The 18,796-nt window shown below is 37.4% G+C and overlaps 1 pseudogene; it reads right to left on the bottom strand.

Annotated features, from left to right (window-relative positions):
- Positions 1 to 764: 764 nt before the first annotated feature.
- The window catches only part of LOC116623546, an 18,346-nt pseudogene continuing 314 nt past the window's right edge, over positions 765 to 18,796 (bottom strand).

Genomic DNA, 18,796 nt, shown 5'->3' with positions numbered 1-18,796 from the left:
AAGACAATCTTCTATTAATTTCTTTGCAGTATGCATGTCTACTCAAAGCAGAGTTTGCAACAGTGTCTTCCAGTGTTTGCAATGTATGTAGATTGTACTGCATATGATAACTACACCATAATGACTAGGGGAGATGATCAATAAACCTGTTTTGTACAAAATTTCTTAAGTTGTAGAAAATTAACTCTAACAAGACTATGAAAAGTTAAGAGTGTGTACTGTAATCTTTAGAACAATCACAATATGTTGTAAACAGAGATAGCCTAGAAGCCAATATATCAATTGGAATGAAATTCTAAAAAATATTCAAATAATCCTGGAGAAGGCAGGCACAGAAGGCACAAAAACAAAACAAATTTTGAATCCAGAATAATTTAATTTTGAAATTAACACTTATGTAATATAAAAGACTAAAAATAATTAAGAAAATAATTCATCTACCCCAAACTCTTACTTTGTTTATTCTCACCATAAAGTATGTGTTGCCTGGATTAAGTTAGTATTCCTAGGGAGATTCAGCTTAGGTTGCCTTCCCCTGATATAGATGTAATATTTTCTGACCACAAAAAATGGGTTTAGAAATAAGACAGATGGTAACCACAGTTGTGGCAAGCACAGTGTTATGTACAAACTTGTCAAATCACTGTTTTACACCCAAAACTAATGTAATATTGTGTGTCAGTTATACTCAAATAACAAAAAGAAACAAAAATCTTATGTTTGTTATTTTTAAATCTCCAAATGTGTAGTAGTGCATAAAATCATCAAAACACTAGTCTTTCATCCACATAGTCACCATCATCATCATTGTCATAATCATCATCTTCATAATAAAACAAGATTCCTCACCCTTAGGGTTTATTATGTGCAAAATTATTTTCTCAGAGCCCAGAAATCATTGTCTCCAAAGACAATGGCAGACCTAATAATATCTGAAAAAAGGAAAATATCCCTGACTTAACCTTTTTGGGGTGACTGTGATTTTTAAATGCTAATTGTTCATTTTGCTAGATATACGATCTTAACATTTTTGGAAGAAGTCTTCTTTAAACAGTTAAATGTGATAAGTATATTTACATATCAGGGATAAAATAAACCTCTAATATTATCTCCTCTTAGATATGTTGCTTTTTTTGCAAAGTTTAGAAATGTAAAATGTTTTCAACTTAACTGACCAGGTCATACTTGAAGTACTTTACTTGCACATTCAGAATCCATGGATTGTCCTTTTCCTTTTGATCTCTATATGTCGGGACTCCTGATAATACATTGAGTATGGGGCATTTCTAATGACATAACTTCTACATTCCACTGGATTTACAATTTTAGTCCCGACACTGGCTGTTTTGATTGCTTTTGGTTTGGGAAATATTTAGATCTAAGAAATCTGTGTCCTAAGGAAGATTTTTGTACTCTCCCACAAGTTTTGTAACTGGAATAGTCATCTTCAGCAAATTCCTCAACTGAAAGCAATACTGATGCTTATAGGGGCGCCTGGGTGGCTCACTTGGTTAAGTGCCTTCAGCTCAGGTCATGATCCCAGGGTCCTGGGATCGAGCCCTGTGTAGTCAGGTTCCCTGCTCAGCAGGGAGTCTGCTTCTCCCTCTGCCCCTCCGCTTGCTCTCTCACTCTCTCTCTCTCTCTCTTAAATAAATAAATAAAGCCTTTAAAAATATACTGAGACTTACAGTGTAGTCTAGAGACATGATAACTCCTCCATGTATTCCTGACAATGTCTTATAATTCCCCAATATTAGATCTCATTACAACAACAAAAATTATATCTGCAGCAAGAGAACTTTATTTCTTACTTATACCATATGCCTCTCACCCAGATCACCTTCACCCCTGAATGAAGGTTTACTAAGTAGCCTCTATCTGGAACAACACTGGTTCTTGTGTCAGAGAGAAAGGAGCTACAGAAAGCCTTAACTTGCCTCCTAGCATTTCATCTCAGAAGTGCCCAACTTGAGCTCAAAAGAGTGAAGATATTTAATCCTCTCATCAGCTTAAAGGTAACAGGTAATTGAGTACTTGGATGCTTAGGACTATTGCCAGAGAAGGATTTAAATGCCTTCATTAAATTCTTTAATTTTACTTTAAGATGATCTAGGCTATGTGGCCTTTTTTGAAACATAGTAAAATAAAAATCAATAGATTTTGCCCTGTTATTATGACTCTAAGAGAAAGGCACTCAGGAATGTGATTTTTGGCATAAGAGATGCCAGACTGTATGCTAAGTGTGCTGAAGAGGGTTGTGTACCACCAGTATGACCAGCTGAAGGAGGAAGGCAAATCCCATAAGGCAGAATATACAATATCCTCATACTCTGTCCAGCAACATGGTTCCTCCCACAGTTTCAATATTGCCAGAAGTAAACTTCTTTGTATGTTATCTAATTGGATTAACAAAGTAATACAAATACGATTTTATGACAAAAATATTGCTCAATTTTAATGGATATCAATCATCGATATAAATAGACAAATAAAGATTACTAAATTTTTAAAGAAAAAATCACCAAATGATCAGAACTCTCAACAGAAAATTAATTGATCAAAGACAAAATTTCCAAATAAAAGTAATCAGACTTCCAAGAATGATCTTGAGAAAATGATAGCTTTTGTGTATATAGTTAAATCTCTTTTCATCTCAACTGGTGCTGCTCTGGCAAAAAACAAAACAAAACAAAACAAAAACAAAAACAGAATGTGGCACCTAGGTGACTCAGAAGGTTCAATGGGAAACTCTTGATTTTGGCTCAGGTTATGACCCCAGTGTCCTAGGATCAAACACTGACTCTTCTACAAGCTCAGAGGGGAATCTGCTTGAGGATTCTCTCTCCTTCTCCCTCTGCTCCTTCCCCTCTGCTCGCCCTCTCTCTCTCTCTCCCCCTCACACTTTCTCTAAAATAAACAAATATTAAAAAAATAAAAACTAGAATAAGCAGCAGGGTAATGATTGAAGAGTTTACATCTGAATCCCCCTCCCCTCAGAAATATTCAGCATAAATAAGAAACAGAGAATAAAAAACAAGGCATGGGGGAAGGGAAATGTCCTCAAAACCATCAGGAAGATTGGATATTTTGTGATGATTATGATGAAATTTGAAACAGTCAAAACATAGCATAATGTATAAACAAGTCAAATCACTAAGTTGCATGCCTGAAACTAATGTAACATTGTCTGTCAACTATTCTAAAATTTAGGAAAAGGGGGGGTGCACCTGGGTGGCTCAGTCAGTTAAATGTCTGCCTTCAACTTAGGTCATGATCCCAGGGTCCTGGGATAAGTCCTTCTTTGGGCTCTCTGCTCAGTGGGGAGCTTGTTTCTCCCTCTCCCTCTGCTTCCTCTGCTTGTGCTCTCTTTCTCTGTCAAATAAATAAGTAGAACCTAAAAAAAAATAATAAAAATAAAAATAAATTAACTAATTTTTTAAAAAGGAATTCTAGAAATTAAAAAAAGGCATTTATATAAAAAATCAATGGAGTAAAGAATAGATTAGAAATATTTAGGTACATTAAGGAGGGCACATGATGTAATGAGCACTGGGTATTATATAAGACTGATGAATCACTGACCTCTACCTCTGAAATCAATAATACATTATATGTTAATTAATTGAATTTAAGTTTAAAAAAATAAAGACTTGATTAAGCCTTTTCCAGCTGAAAGTGTATTTTTACTAAGGATATTCATAGCTATACTTTGCAACTGAGATTTAAATAAAGACTATTTTCCTTTCTCAAACAAACAAACAAAAAGAAACATTTAGGGAGAAAGTAAGTCAACTGAAAGACTAATTAAAGACAAGAGAAAAGAAGGTAGAAACTATGAAAGCGTCTCAGACATGAAGGATAACATTTGAAGATTAGATTGGAACAATAGGGAAAATGCAGATAAGCAATATTGGAAGAGAGCACACGTGATTGTAGTCAGGATTGATACCACACCTGAGGAAGCATACTTGATTGATGCACACACATTCAAGAAGCACAGTTCATCACTATCAGAAAAGATACATTTAGGGGAGGAGGAGCAAGATGGTGGAGGAGTAAGAGACCTAAATTTCATCTGGTCCCAGGAATTCAGCTAGATAGGTATCAGACCATTCTGAACACCTATGAACTCAACAGGAGATCAAAGAAAAGACTAGCAGCAACTTTCTGAACAGAAAAGTGGCCACATTTTAGAAGATTGGATGTGCGGACAAGTGAATCCGAGGCGATATTCAGGAAGATAGACAGCGGGGGGAGGGAGCCTCCATCAGCCGCTACCAGCAAGTGATAGAGCAGTGGAGCACAAAATCAGAACTTTTAGAAGTCTGCTCCACTCAGGGACATCACTCCAGTGGCTAAGCGGGGGATAGAACCCTCACTGGGACAGTGTGGCCTCAGGACCCTGGGGGTCACAGAAAGACCCGGGGTGCCTGAGTGTGGCAGAGCTCCCAGGTATCAGAGTGGGGAAGCCAGCTGCAAAGACAGAGCCGAGGGGCCGGCTCTCAGCTTGGGGTTGCCATAAACCATGACCTGCAGCACAGTCAGGCCACTGCTCCTCCAGCAGGGACCCAACAAGTGGCAGATCCAGGGAGAATCCCCTTCCTTCCCTGGGAGGAGTGGAGCGAGAGCACACCATGGGAATCGCTGGGTTTGGAGACTCCAAACGAGTCGTGTGCCAGAGATAGAAACACTCAGTCACAGGCCGGGTGAGCACGGAGTATGGCCGGAAACCCGGGAGACAGGAGTGATTGACTGCTTTTCTCTGGGGGCACACTGAGGAGTGGGGCCCCAAGCTCTCAGCTCCTCCAGGGTGGAGATTGGGAGGCCGTCATTTTCACTCTTGTCCTCCAAAACTGAATGGAAAGCTTGCAGGGAACAAAAGCTCCCGAGAGCAAACCCGAGCAGATTACTAAGCCCCACCCGGCCAGGGCAGGGCAATTCCGCCTCCGGCAAAGACATTTGAGAACCACGGCAACAGGCCCTCCCCCAGAAGATCAGCAAGAACAGCCAGCCAAGACCAAGTTTACCAATCAATGAGAACAGCAGAACGCCAGCACCAGGGGAACACAGCACATAGAATTCATGGCTTTTTTCCCATGATTCCTTAGTCTTTCAAAGTTAATTTTTTAATTCTTTTTCTACATTTTTTTTGAATTTTTCTTTTTCCCTTTTTCAACCAACATCCTATCAATCCCTTTTTTAAAAATCTTTTTTATTTTTCATTTTTTGTGTCATATTCCATCCCTTCATAGTAGCTAACCTTATTTTTGGTATATATATAAGTTGTTTTCTCTTTAAAATTTTGGGATATAGTTTCTTCTAACAGACCAAAATATACGCTAAATCACTAGTGTATGGCTTTTTCCTAGTTTCCTGCCTGATAACATTCTCTCCCTTTTTTTTTTTTAATTTTTCTTCTTTTTTCTTTTCAACCAACTTCTTATCTTAACAATTCCTTTTATAAAATCTTTTATACTTTTCATCTTTACAGTCACATTCCATCCCTTCATTGTATTTACCCATATTTTTGTACATATATAAGTTTTTCTTTATTTAAAATTTTGGGAGGCACTTTCTTCTAACAGACCAAAATATGCCCAAAATCTAATGTGTGGCACTAATTTATTCACTAGCCTGATCATATTTGATCATATTTTATTATTTATCTTTTTCTTCTTCTTTTTTTTTTCCTTTTTCTTACTTTCCCTTTCTTTTCCCCCAGTTTCAGGTCTCTTCTGATTTGTTTAGTGTATATTTTCTGGCGACGTTGATACCCTGTTAGTATTTTGTTCTCTCATTCATCCTTTCTCCTCTGGACAAAATGACAAGATGGAAAAACTCACCTCAAAAAAAAGAACAAGAGGCAGTACCAACTGCCAGAGACCTAATCAATATGGACAATAATAAGAAGTCAGAACTAGAGTTCAGAATGACGATTATAAAGATAATAGCTGGGCTTGAAAAAGCATGGAAGATACTAGAGAAACCCTTTATGGAGAAATGAAAGAACTAATATCTAACCAAGTTGAAATTAAAAAGGCTACTAATGAGGTGCAATCAAAAATGGAGGCTCTAACTGGTAAGATAAATGAGGCAGAAGAGAGATTTAGTGATACAGAAGACCAAATGATGGAAAATAAAGACTGAGAAAAAGAGAGATAAACAACTACTGGATCATGAGGGCATAATTTGAGAGATAAGTGATACCATAAATCAAAACAATATTAGAATAATTGGGATCCCAGAAGAAGAAGAAAGAGAGAGAGGGGCAGAAGGTATATTGGAGCAAATTATAGCAGAGAACTTCCCTAATTTGGGGAAGGAAACAGCCATCAAAATCCAGGAGGCACAGAGAACCCCCCTCAAAATCAATAAAAATAGGTCAACACCCCGACATCTAATAGTAAAACTTACGAGTCTCAGAGACAAAGAGAAAATCCTGAAAGCAGCTCGGGAGAAGAGATCTGTAACCTACAATGGTAGAAACATTAGATTGGCAACAGACGTATCCACAGAAACCTGGCAGGCTAGAAAGGACTGGCATGATATCTTCAGAGCACTAAGTGAGAAAAATATGCAGCCAAGAATACTATATCCAGCTAGGCTGTCATGGAAAATAGAAGGAGAGATCAAAAGCTTCCAGGACAAACAAAAACTAAAGGAATTTGCAAACACAAAACCAGCCCTACAAGAAATATTGAAAGGGGTCCTCTAAGCAAAGAGAGAGCCTAAAAGTAACATAGACCAGAAAGGAACACAGACAATATACAGTAACAGTCACCTTACAGGCAATACAATGGCACAAAATTCATATTTTCAATAGTTACCCTGAATGTAAGTAGGTTAAGTGCCCCAATCAAAAGACACAGGCTGTCAGATTGGATACAAAAACAAGACCCATCGAAATGCTCTCTGCAAGAGATTCATTCAACCAACATCCTATCAATCCTCCAGAGACACCTCCAGATTGAAAGTGAGGGGGTGGAAAACAATTTACCATGCTAATGGACACCAAAAGAAAGCTGAGGTGGCAATCCTTATATTAGACAAATTAGATTTTAAACCAAAGACCATAATAAGAGATGAGGAAGGACACTATATCCTACTTAAAGGGTCTATCCAACAAGAAGATCTAACAATTGTAAATATCTATGCCCCTAACATGGGAGCAGCCAATTATATAAGCCAATTAATAACAAAAGCAAAGAAACACATCAACAACAATACAATAATAGTGGGAGACTTTAACACCCCCTCACTGAAATGGACAGATCATCTAAACAAAAGATCAACAAGGAAATAAAGATTTTAAATGACACACTGGACAAAATGGACTTCACAGATATATTCAGAACATTCCATCCCAAAGCAACAGAATACACAGTTTTCTCTAGTGCCCATGGAACACTCTCCAGAATAGATCACATCCTAGGTCACAAATCAGGTCTCAACCGGTACCAAAAGATTGGGATCATTCCCTGCATATTTTCAGGCCACAATGCTTTGAAACTAGAACTCAATCACAAGAGGATAGTCAGAAAGAACTCAAATACATGGAGGCTAAAGAGCATCCTACTAAAGAATGAATGGGTCAACCAGGAAATTAAAGAAGAATTACAGAAATTCATGGAAACAAATGAAAATGAAAACACAACTGTTCAAAATCCTTGGGATGCAGAAAAGGCAGTCCTAAGAGGAAAGTATATAGCAATACAAGCCTTTCTCAAGAAACAAGAAAGGTCTCAAATACACAACCGAACCCTACACCTAAAGGAGCTGAAGAAAGAGGAGCAAATAAAGACTACACCCAGCAGGAGAAGAGAAATAATAAAGATCAGAGCAGAAATCAATGAAATAGAAACCAAAAGAACAGTAGAACAGATCAATGAAACTAGGAGCTGATTCTTTGAAAGAATTAACAAGATTGATAAACCCCTGGCCAGACTTATAAAAAAAAAAAAAAAAAAAGAGCCAAATAAATAAAATCATGAATGAAAGAGGAAAGATCACAACCAACACCAGACAAATACAAACAATTATAAGAACATATTATGAGCAACTATATGCCAGCAAATTAGATAATATGGAAGAAATGGATGCTTTCTGAGAGATGTATAAATAAGAAAACTGAACCAGGAAGAAATAGAAAACCTGAACAGACCTATAACCAGCAAGGAAATTGAAGCAGTAATCAAAATCTCCCAACAAACAAAAGCCCAGGGCCAGATGGCTTCCCAGGGGAATTCTACCAAACATTTCAAGAAGAATTAATACCTATTCTACTTAAACTGACCAAAAAATAGAAATGGAAGGAAAACTTCCAAACTCATTTTATGAGGCCACCATTACCTTGATCCCAAAACCAGACAAAGACCCCATCAAAAAGGAGAACTGCAGACCAATATCCTTGATGAACATGGATACAAAAATTCTCACCAAGGGCGCCTGGGTGGCTCAGTTGGTTAAGCGACTGCCTTTAGCTCAGGTCATGATCCTGGAGTCCCTGGATCGAGTCCCACATCGGGCTCCCTGCTCGGCAGGGAGTCTGCTTCGCCCTCTGACCCTCCCCCCTCTCATGTGCTCTCTCCCTCTCATTCTCTCTCTGTCAAATAAATAAATAAAATCTTTAAAAAAAAAAATTCTCACCAAAATACTAGCCAATAGGATCCAACAGTGCATTAAAAGGATTATTCACCACGACCAAGTGGGATTTATCCCTGGGCTGCAAGACTGGTTCAACATCTGCAAATCAATCAATGTGATACAATACATTAATAAAAGAAAGAACAAGAACCATGTGATCTTCTCAATAGATGCAGAAAAAGCATTTGACAAAGTACAGCATCCTTTCTTGATCAAAACTGTTCAGAGTATAGGGATAGAGGGTACATACCTCAAAATCATAAAAACCATCTATGAAAAACCCACAGCGAATATCATTCTCTATGGGGAAAAACTGAGAGCTTTCCCCCTAAGATCAGGAACGCGGCAGGGATGTCCACTATCACCACTGCTATTCAACATAGTATTAGAAGTCCTAGCCCCAGCAATCAGACAACAAAAAGAAATAAAGGCATCTGACTTGGCAAAGAAGAAGTCAAACTTTCACTGTTTGCAGTTGATATTATACTTTATGTGGAAAACCCAAAAGACTCCACCAAAACTGCTAGAACTCATACAGGAATTCAGTAAAGTGGCAGGATATAAAATCAACGCACAGAAATCAATTGCATTTCTATACACCAATAAGACAGAAGAAAGAGAAATTAAGGAGTCAATCCCATTTACAATTGCACCCAAAACCATAAGATACCTAGGAATAAATCTAACCAAAGAGGCAAAGAATCTGTACTCAGAGAACTATAAAATACTCATGAAAGAAATTGAGGAAGACATAGAGAAATGGAAAAACGTTCCATGCTCATGGATTGGAAGAACAAATATTGTGAAGATGTCAATGCTCCCTAGAGCAATCTACACATTTAAAGCAATCCCTATCATAATACCATCCACTTTTTTCAAAGAAATGGAAAAATTATCCTAAAATTTGTATGGAACCAGAAAAGACCCCGAATAGCCAGAGGAATGTTGAAAAAGAAAAGCAAAGCCGGTGGCATCATAATTCCAGACTTCACGCTCTATTACAAAGCTGTCATCGTCAAGACAGCATGGTACTGGCACAAAAACAGACACATAGATCAATAGAACAGAATAGAGAGCCCAGAAATGGACCATCAACTCTATGGTCAACAAATCTTTGACAAAGCAGGAAAGAATGTCCAATGGAAAAAAGACAGGCTCTTCAAAAATGGTGTTGGGAAAATTGGACAGCCACATGCAGAAGAATGAAACTGAACCATTTCCTTATGCTGCACACAAAAATAGACTCAAAATGGTTGAAAGACCTAAATATGAGACAGGAGTCCATCAAAATCCTAAAGGAGAACACAGGCAGCAACCTCTTCTACCTCAGCCGCAGCAACTTCTTCCTAGAAACATCGCCAAAGGCAAGGGAAGCAAGGGCAAAAATGAACTATTGGGACTTCATCAAGAGAAAAAGCTTTTGCACAGCAAAGGAAACAGTCAACAAAACCAAAAGACAACCGACCGAATGGGAGAAGATATTTGCAAATGACATATCAGATAAAGGGCTAGTATCCAAAATCTATAAAGAACTTATCAAACTCAACACCCAAAGAACAAATGATCCAATCAAGAAATGGGCAGAAGACACGAGCAGACATTTTTCCAAAGAAGACATCCAAATGGCCAACAGACACATGAAAAAGTGCTCAACTTCGCTCGGCATCAGTGAAATCCAGATCAAACCCTCAATGAGATACCACCTCACACCAGTCAGAATGGCTAAAATTAACAAGTCAGGAAATGACAGATGTTGGCGGGGATAGGGAGAAAGGGGAACCTTCCTACACTGTTGGTGGGAATGCAAGCTGGTGCAGCCACTCTGGAAACAGAAAGTTGAAAATAGAGCTACCATACGACTCAGCAATTGCACTACTGGGTATTTACCCCAAAGATACAAATGGAGGAATCCGAAGGGGCACATGCACCCCAATGTTTATAGCGACAATGTCCACAAGAGCCAAACTACAGAAAGTGCCAAGATGTCCATCAACAGATGAATGGATAAAGAAGATGTGGTATATATATACAATGGAAAATTATGCAGCCATCAAAAAATGAAATCTTGCCATTTGTAACAACATAGATGGAACTATAGGGTATTATGCTAAATGAAATAAGTCAATCAGAGAAAGACATGTATCTTATGATCTCACTGATAGGAGGAATTCTTAATCTCAGGAAACAAACTGAGGGTTGCTGGAGTGGTGGGGGGTTGGAGGGATGGGGTGGCTGGGTGATAGACTTTGGGGAGGGTATGTGCTATGGTGAGCCCTGTGAATTGTGTAAGACTGTTGGATCACAGACCTGTACTTCTGAGACAAATAATACATTATATATTAAAAAAAAGAAGAAGAAGAAGATAGCAGGAAGGGAAGAATGAAGGGAGGGGAAATTGGAGGGGGAGACGAACCATGAGAGACTATGGACTCTGAGAAACAAACTGAGGGTTCTAGAGGGGAGGGGGTGGGGGATGGGTTAGCCTGGTGATGCATATTAAAGGGGGCATGTATTGAATGGAGCTCTGGGTGTTATACACAAACAATGAATCATGGAACACTACATCAAAAACTAATGATGTAATGTATGGTGATTAACATAACATAATAAAATAAAAAAATAGATACATTTAAGGAACTCCTGGCTGCATCATAGTAAAATATTTCTAATTCCTGTCTTTCCATTTTCTTTTAAAGCTTTGACAATTTAGATGTTTTCCCCAATAGTACACTGGAACTACTCTCTATTTTCTAAGTCCAATAATAAACTCTCATCTTACTTGAATTAGCTGTGGTATTAAACACAGTAGATCATTAATTCCTTCTTGAAACATTTCCTTCACTTGGCACCTAGGACAACACATTTTCTTGGTCTTTTACTCCTATCTCATCACTATTGGACATACACTTTATGTCCATAGGTTAGGCCATCATCATCCCCTTCCCTAAACTGGTTAGTCTAGTATCAGATTAGTGGCACAATCATTTCATTTGGCAAAATCTAGACACATATACATCATTCCTATACTTTTTCTCTCTCCACTCTTGTCTTCACCAATTGTTGGATTTAATGTCATCCACTGTGTCAGTTTAGTCCACTAACTAGTGTCATACTCACCATTCCTAACATGACAATTTTAGGTAAAAAACCTATTTACTTCCACAGTTTGTGGCCCACAACTGCTGTTCTTGTTTGTTCTTTATTCCCATTATCAAATCCATTGTCCTCTGAGAAGTCAAATTGTCTACCCAAAGCATAGAAATCTAACCTTGTCAGTCCTTGCTTAAAACTCCTCAAAGGATTTTTATTACTACATGTTACTATTCAAAAAACATAGCTTAAATTATGAATCTTCCTTCTCACACTTGCTTCTTGTCATTCCAGACTGTTCCAGGCTCTATCCTGATCTCCAGCTATTCATAATCTCACCTAATAAACCAATAATAATGAATTTCATATAGCTCCCTTTATTTTACTGTCTTTCTTCTGTGTTATTTTATTCATAAGTCTATTTCCTTAGGCACTTGGGATAAGTAATGTCAAAATTTTATGACATCTACAAAATTCTAAGAGTCTTTGACCTTTAGAGTACTGAAATAAACACAAAATCCATTTAGATGCAAGATGCAGAAGTTATAAATGGCATCTTATTCTTTTTATTTTTTTCATGAATGTGGAGACTACCACTGTGGCAGGAAATGTAAGGTTAAATGGCAACCAATCAAAGAAAAATAAGTAGAACTTTGAAATCATCTGACTTGTAAGTCGTGCTTGTGATTTACTTGAGAACAACTTTGAAAAGAGTTGCTATTTATATAGCTGTTTATTCACAAATTCTAAGTAATAGCACAGGGAAAAAATCTTTTCTGTCCCATTATGTCATATAAATTGATAATAAACAAATAAAAAAATTAAGTCTCCTAGCATGGGATAAGAAGTTAACATAATGAAAATATTTGTTTGTGAATAAAATTATATCTCAGTAGAATTGCTTATTTTTTTTTTAAAGATTTTGTTTATTTATTTGACAGAGAGAGACACAGCGAGAGCAGGAACACAAGCAGGGGGAGTGGGAGAAGGAGAAGCAGGCCTCCCGTGGAGCAGGGAGCCTGATGCGGGGCTCAATCCCAGGACTCTGGGATCACAACCTGAGCCGAAGGCAGACGCTTAACGACTGAGCCACCCAGGCGCCCCTAGAATTGCTTATTTTTAATTACAGAAAGTTTTATCTGAGATGGGGCCAAGAAATTATTTATCCATTAAGAGCTCAAGAAACTGTGCCAAACAACATTAGTTAGTTACCAAGATAGGGACCTGTTCTCCCTCCCCTCTCAAAAGCATACATTCAAGATTTATGAATCTCTGGTTTGTATTCATCCTATTAAAATGTACTAGTTGACATTATTATGGCATTATATGTGCTTTGCCCACTACATAATCCCTAGCTGAATGTTCTGCATAATTATTTAGTTTCTGAATAAGTATGTTTGCAGATTTCTTACTTTAAAAAAAATCCCAGTACTGTTAACATACAGTGTTATATTAGTTTCAAGTGTACAATATAGTGATTCAACAATTCTGTATATTACTCAGTGCTCATCATGATGAGTGTATTCTTAATCCCCTTCACCTATTTCATCCATCACTCCACCCACCTCCCCTCTGGTAACCATCAGTTAGTTCTCTATACGGCAGACTTTTTGCTTCAATATGTCCATCCACATCCAAACTCAAATCTATTTCTCTGTCTTCTTTATTTACTTTCTTGCTCTTGTGAATTTTAGAAGTTGTCTTTCGGACATGTTTCCTATCAATTCAAACATATTTACAGAAATGTTAAGACTGCAAAAGTTCCACTGGGTCCTAACCACAGACCTTTTACCTTCCTTTCTGGGCAACTGCCCACAATATACCTCTGACCACATCCAGGCTCTGTGTCACAGCTTCAAGTGAGCATCCTGCCCCAGAGGACTTTTTCTCACCACAAAGTTGCACTGTGGCCTCAATACCTCCTCCCTTTAGGGTACACAGGAAGAGCTTAATACACACTCAGGCCATGTAAGCCCATGAACGTGTAGCTTATTGGCCAAGAAGGCCAGTTGATTAGGTCTTGGTGGGTGGTTATTTTCATTTAACAAAATTAATTTCTAAACAGTTTGTTGAAGTGGTGGTGGGTGTTTTTAAATGACTTGAACCCAGGCTGTTTGCAAAGAATTGTAACTTTCCCCAATAGTTTTAAGAGGTTGGATATATATGTCCATGTGAAGCCCATGCATATATTTTTGTAGCCGAATTATTTCTGCATAAATTTTTTTGGTTTTATTTCATGTATCAGAAAGTATGTTTTCTGAAAATTGTATCACGTCCTTTTGTAATTTTATGTATCACCAAAGCATCACTAATGGTCAGCAAATCCTCAATAGATGTTCCAACACGACAGCTGCAGAGTGTGTGCTCAGCAGCAAGGAAGAAATTAGAATGTCTGTTTATATATTATTTCTTTATACAAGTGAGTTTTTTTTTTAACTCTTCCCCTCCTTTTTAATTTTTTTTTTTTTTTATTCACTATCCTGGACTCACTTTAGAATATGCCTCTGTAAGAATTCTTTCTTCAGGGGCGCCTGGCTGGCTCAGTTGGTTAAGTGTCTGCCTTTGGCTCAGGTCATGATCTCAGGGTCCTGGGATTGAGCCCCGCATTGGGCTCCCTGCTCAGCAGGGAGTATGCTTCTCCCTCTCCCTCTGCTGCTCCCCCTGCTTGTGCTTTCTTGCTCTCTCTCTGTCAAATAAATAAATAAAATCTTAAAAAACAAAAAGAATCCTTTCTTCACTCTGTCAGTTTGTTTAAGATTTGCTTTATATATAACACCAGAGCTTCCATGCCTAGCTTCTCATGATATTTATTTCAAGAAACTGAACTTGTAAGTATGTTTTTGTAACTTCCTCACAGGGTTAAAAGTTCCTATTTGAATGAAATGAAATGAGTAGACTAATTAGATGCTGTATATACCCTATTTCCTACTTCTTTTTCTCGATCTTTATTTAAGAGACACACAATTTGATTAAATTTTATGTTACTAACATAAAAATGACACTTCAGACAAATGTGACTTAGATTTCCTCCTAAAAAGCCCACATTTGAGCATCCATTCATTTCTTTTCATAAACCAACTGTAAAACTGTGATTGTAAGAAAATATCAGCTTACATTTCTTAATTATAGATCTAATTTTATATATAATAGTCGATAGAAAATGCTGATTACCTGAAAAGAATATTGATATGAGAATGTCAGGATATAACATTATTCTTCTTTTCTCCAACTTACTTTATATTCACTTGTCTTGTTTATTCTTGAACTCGCTTCATATTTATTTGTGCATTTTCCATCACCTACTCTAACATGTAAACTCCACAAGGGCAAGAAATTTGGGGGGGATTGTTTACTTCAGCGTTCCCAAGGCCTAGAAAAACACCTAGCAAATAGTAGTCACTAAAAGAAGTATGTTGAGCAAACTTGTTTATTGTCTAACCTTGAAACATATGACCACATATAGTTTGCCTTCTTTCCTGACTGTAGCTATAGGAATTTTGAGTTTGATAACTTTACATTTCTTAAAATTTTACATATTCTTTTTTTTTTACATATTCTTTTATTATCTTACTTTGTATTTTTCCAATATTCCGAATAAATGAATATAAATAAAATGTATCCTGAGCCAATCTTATGAGTTGGTATCAACTCTCGTATATTTACTTCTCTCGCGCGCGCGCTTTTTTTTTTTTTTTTTGATAGAGATTGAGAGTGTGAGCGGGGGAGGGAGGGGCAGAGGGCAAGGGAGAGAGAGAGAATCTTAAGCAGACCCCCTGCCCAGCGTGGAGCCCAATGCAGGGCTCGATCTCACAATCCTGAGATCATGACCTGAGCCAAAATCATGAGTCAGACACTCAACTGACTGAGCCATCCAGGTGCCCCTCATATATTTATTTCTTATACACACACCAGGGGTCTGTGTTTAAGTTCCTAATTCTTCTGCATATGGTAAAGATCAAATTTTATATTTTTATATTGTTAAGACAACTTTTCAGCACTAATTATTTAATGGTATGTCATTTTCTACTTTATCTGCAATGCTACCTCATACTTTTTTCATCTGTGCACATAACTTTTCCTTGTCTGTATCTTTTCTCTTTTTCAGTTTGTCTGCTCTGTCTATGTTCTTCTATCATTTTATCTTACTTAACATAGCTTTAAACAAGGTCTTAACATCAGTAGGACAAGACCCCCCACCTTTTATTCTGCAATAGCAATAAGACTATTGGCTTTTGCAATTTATGAATATTTAGAATCCTATTTTGTAGGTCATACAATAAAACCTAGGATATTAATTGGAATTAAATTGACTCTCTGAAACATTTTAGGATTAATTGACATCTTTATAACATCCAGTAGTTCTATCAAAATTTAGGGTTTTAAAAAAATATTATATAAGTTATGTAAGTTCCATGTACATCTTCTCTATTTCTGTTAGATTTACTCATAAGCACCTTACTTTCTATTGTCATTGTTAATGATATATTTTTAAAGATTAATTTTTTTGTTTATTAGTGATGTTTAATGTAGTAGTTTTTGCAAGTTAATGTTACATTCAGTTATATTAATATTATTTCTATTAACTGATCATTAAACTATTTTTTTAATTTTCTATGCTGTAGGGGCCCAGACCAGGCTGCCCCAAGATGGGCCACTTTGGCATAGAGATTATTTTGAGTTAAAAGTAATCAAAACCCCTGGGACTCTTGATCTTAAGATAATGAATTCAAGCCCCATGTTGAACATAGAACTTACTTAAATTAAAAAAAATAAAATAAAAGTAAAAACCCCGCAGATACAGGAACAGCTCTGTCTCCTCCTCAACTGCCTAAATTTACACTGGAAAAGAGAGCCTGTATGAAGAAGAGAGCTATTAACAGACTCCCCTTTACCTAAGGAACTTATCTGCATAATAGAGTAACCTTGTTTTTTCAAACATCTCCTTTTACTTTCTTGCTAATGAGCTTTCTCCCTTTTGTATCTCAGGCCCTCCCCCTCTCCTTTACTCATATAAGTTTCATGTTGCCTCATTGTCCTTAGAATTTTTTGTCTGTGGATTCCCCATACATATACCTATTAAATTTGATTTTCTCCTGTTAGTCCGTCTCAAGCCAATTTGATTCTAAGTTCAACCAAAATGACCATACGTCAGAGAAATGTCTTCCTCCCCATCAGAAAAAAAAAAAAAATGTTTAAGTCCTTATCTCTTTAATTTCCTATGGTGGTCTTAAATGTGCTGAAAAATCTCTACAATGACATTGAAAAGAAGTCATATTAGTGATTGTTTGCTTTCATGGATTTCTAAAAGACTATTAATGTCTCCAAATTAAGAATGATGTTTATGTAAGTCTTCTCATATGTATGCTAAAGATTGTTTTTATCATGAAAAGGTTTTGAATTATAGCAAATGGGCTTTCCACCTTGATGCAATCCTGTTCTATTTCTTTAGGCTATTGTTTATAGTAAATTACATTTAATGATTTTTCTTTCAAAGGAAAACTATTACCACAATTGTGAAATAAACTCAATTTGATTACCTATATGAGTTTTATACGCTGATTTGTTTTAGCACTGTTTTAGGATTTTGCAACAATTTTCATAAATGAGTTTGACTTTTCTTTTTCCTTTCTTAACATATTCTCATCTAATTTAGGCACCAAGGTAATTAATTCTATTTTAGTGAAAGAAATGACAACGATTCCTTTTATCCATACCATCTAGAAGTGTTTGCATGAATTATAATGATCTTTTTTTCAAAAGTTTATTATTTCTCTCCTGTAAAACTATTTGGCTTTTGTGTTATCCATTGGGGAGATTTTTTTTTTTTTCAGAAATGACTTTTATTATGCTAGAATGTTCCTTAATGAGCTGGCAGTTATTCATGTGAAGGAGAGTTCAGGAAACAGATTTATGACTGTATCAGCCTGGTCCTTGATTGGAGAGTTATGAATTGTACCTTCCTGGATGGGTTTACTGAAATCCTGGGGGTTAATACATTCAGAGACTCCAAACTCCTTGGCCCTTGTGAATTTATCTTTATTGATGTCCACACCAGTGATCTGGGATGCACCAGCCACCTTGCAGCCCATGATAGCCGCCAATCCAACTCCTCTTAGGCCAAAGATGGTACAAGTAGAGCTGATGTAGGAAAGACGTTACTAGGGTTCAAAGCCGACGTCCAAGAAAGAATTCTTGAGACATCTTTGCTGCTAAAAGGTGGTCTTATTAAAGCACGGGAACAGGATCCGTGGGCAGAAAGAGCTGCAATGGGGTCATGAGGAGTGGCCCATTATATACTTTCAAGTTGGGAGGGGGTTAGGGATAACGTTAAGTCTCTAAGGAATTTTGGAAGCAAGGTTTCCAGGACCCTGAGGGGGCTGGCTATTGTTGGGAAAGTGTCATTTATTACTGTCTAATAAAACCTTAGTCATGAGACCCTTCAGATGTATATCGGTGGGCCATGTGCTTGGGGTGTGATTGCCAACACGTATCTTGGAGGGTTTAGAGATAAAGGAAGTTTCCAGAGGAATTCTTATACCTTAAAGTAGACTTACAGGATCCTGGGGGGAGGGGGGGGCGGTCATCACTCTGCCTGCCTCAAGGACTTGTCAATGGGCTGCAGGTAGTAAGGAAATTTAATAATTTTTCTTCTGCCTTTGGTTCCCACATCAGAACCAGGCTCCGCCTTGGCAGCGTTTACAGCAGCACCACGACCAGTTGAAATGCCACAACCCAGAAGGCAGACTTTACCCAAAGGTGCTAAAGGATCAATTTTAGCAACAGAGATACCAGGCACAACTGTATATGCAGAAAATGTGCTGGTTCCCATGTAATGTAAAATTGTGTTCCCTTTGCAAGTAAATCTGCCAGTACCATCTGGCATTAATCCTTTCCCCTGAGGAACTCTTATCTTCTGGCAAAGGTTTGTTTTAGGGTTTAGACAAAATTTGCGTTCTCTACACCGATGACAGTATCACTTGCCTTCAGCTTAGTAACTCCTTCCCCAGCACTTTCCACAATTCCAGCACCTTCATGTCCCAGGATCAATTCCAGCACCTTCATG

Source organism: Phoca vitulina, unplaced genomic scaffold (genome assembly GCF_004348235.1).
Source record: "Phoca vitulina isolate PV1807 unplaced genomic scaffold, GSC_HSeal_1.0 scaffold59, whole genome shotgun sequence".
NCBI classification, from domain to species: Eukaryota; Metazoa; Chordata; class Mammalia; order Carnivora; family Phocidae; genus Phoca; species Phoca vitulina.
This window is presented reverse-complemented; position numbering and strand designations above follow the sequence as displayed.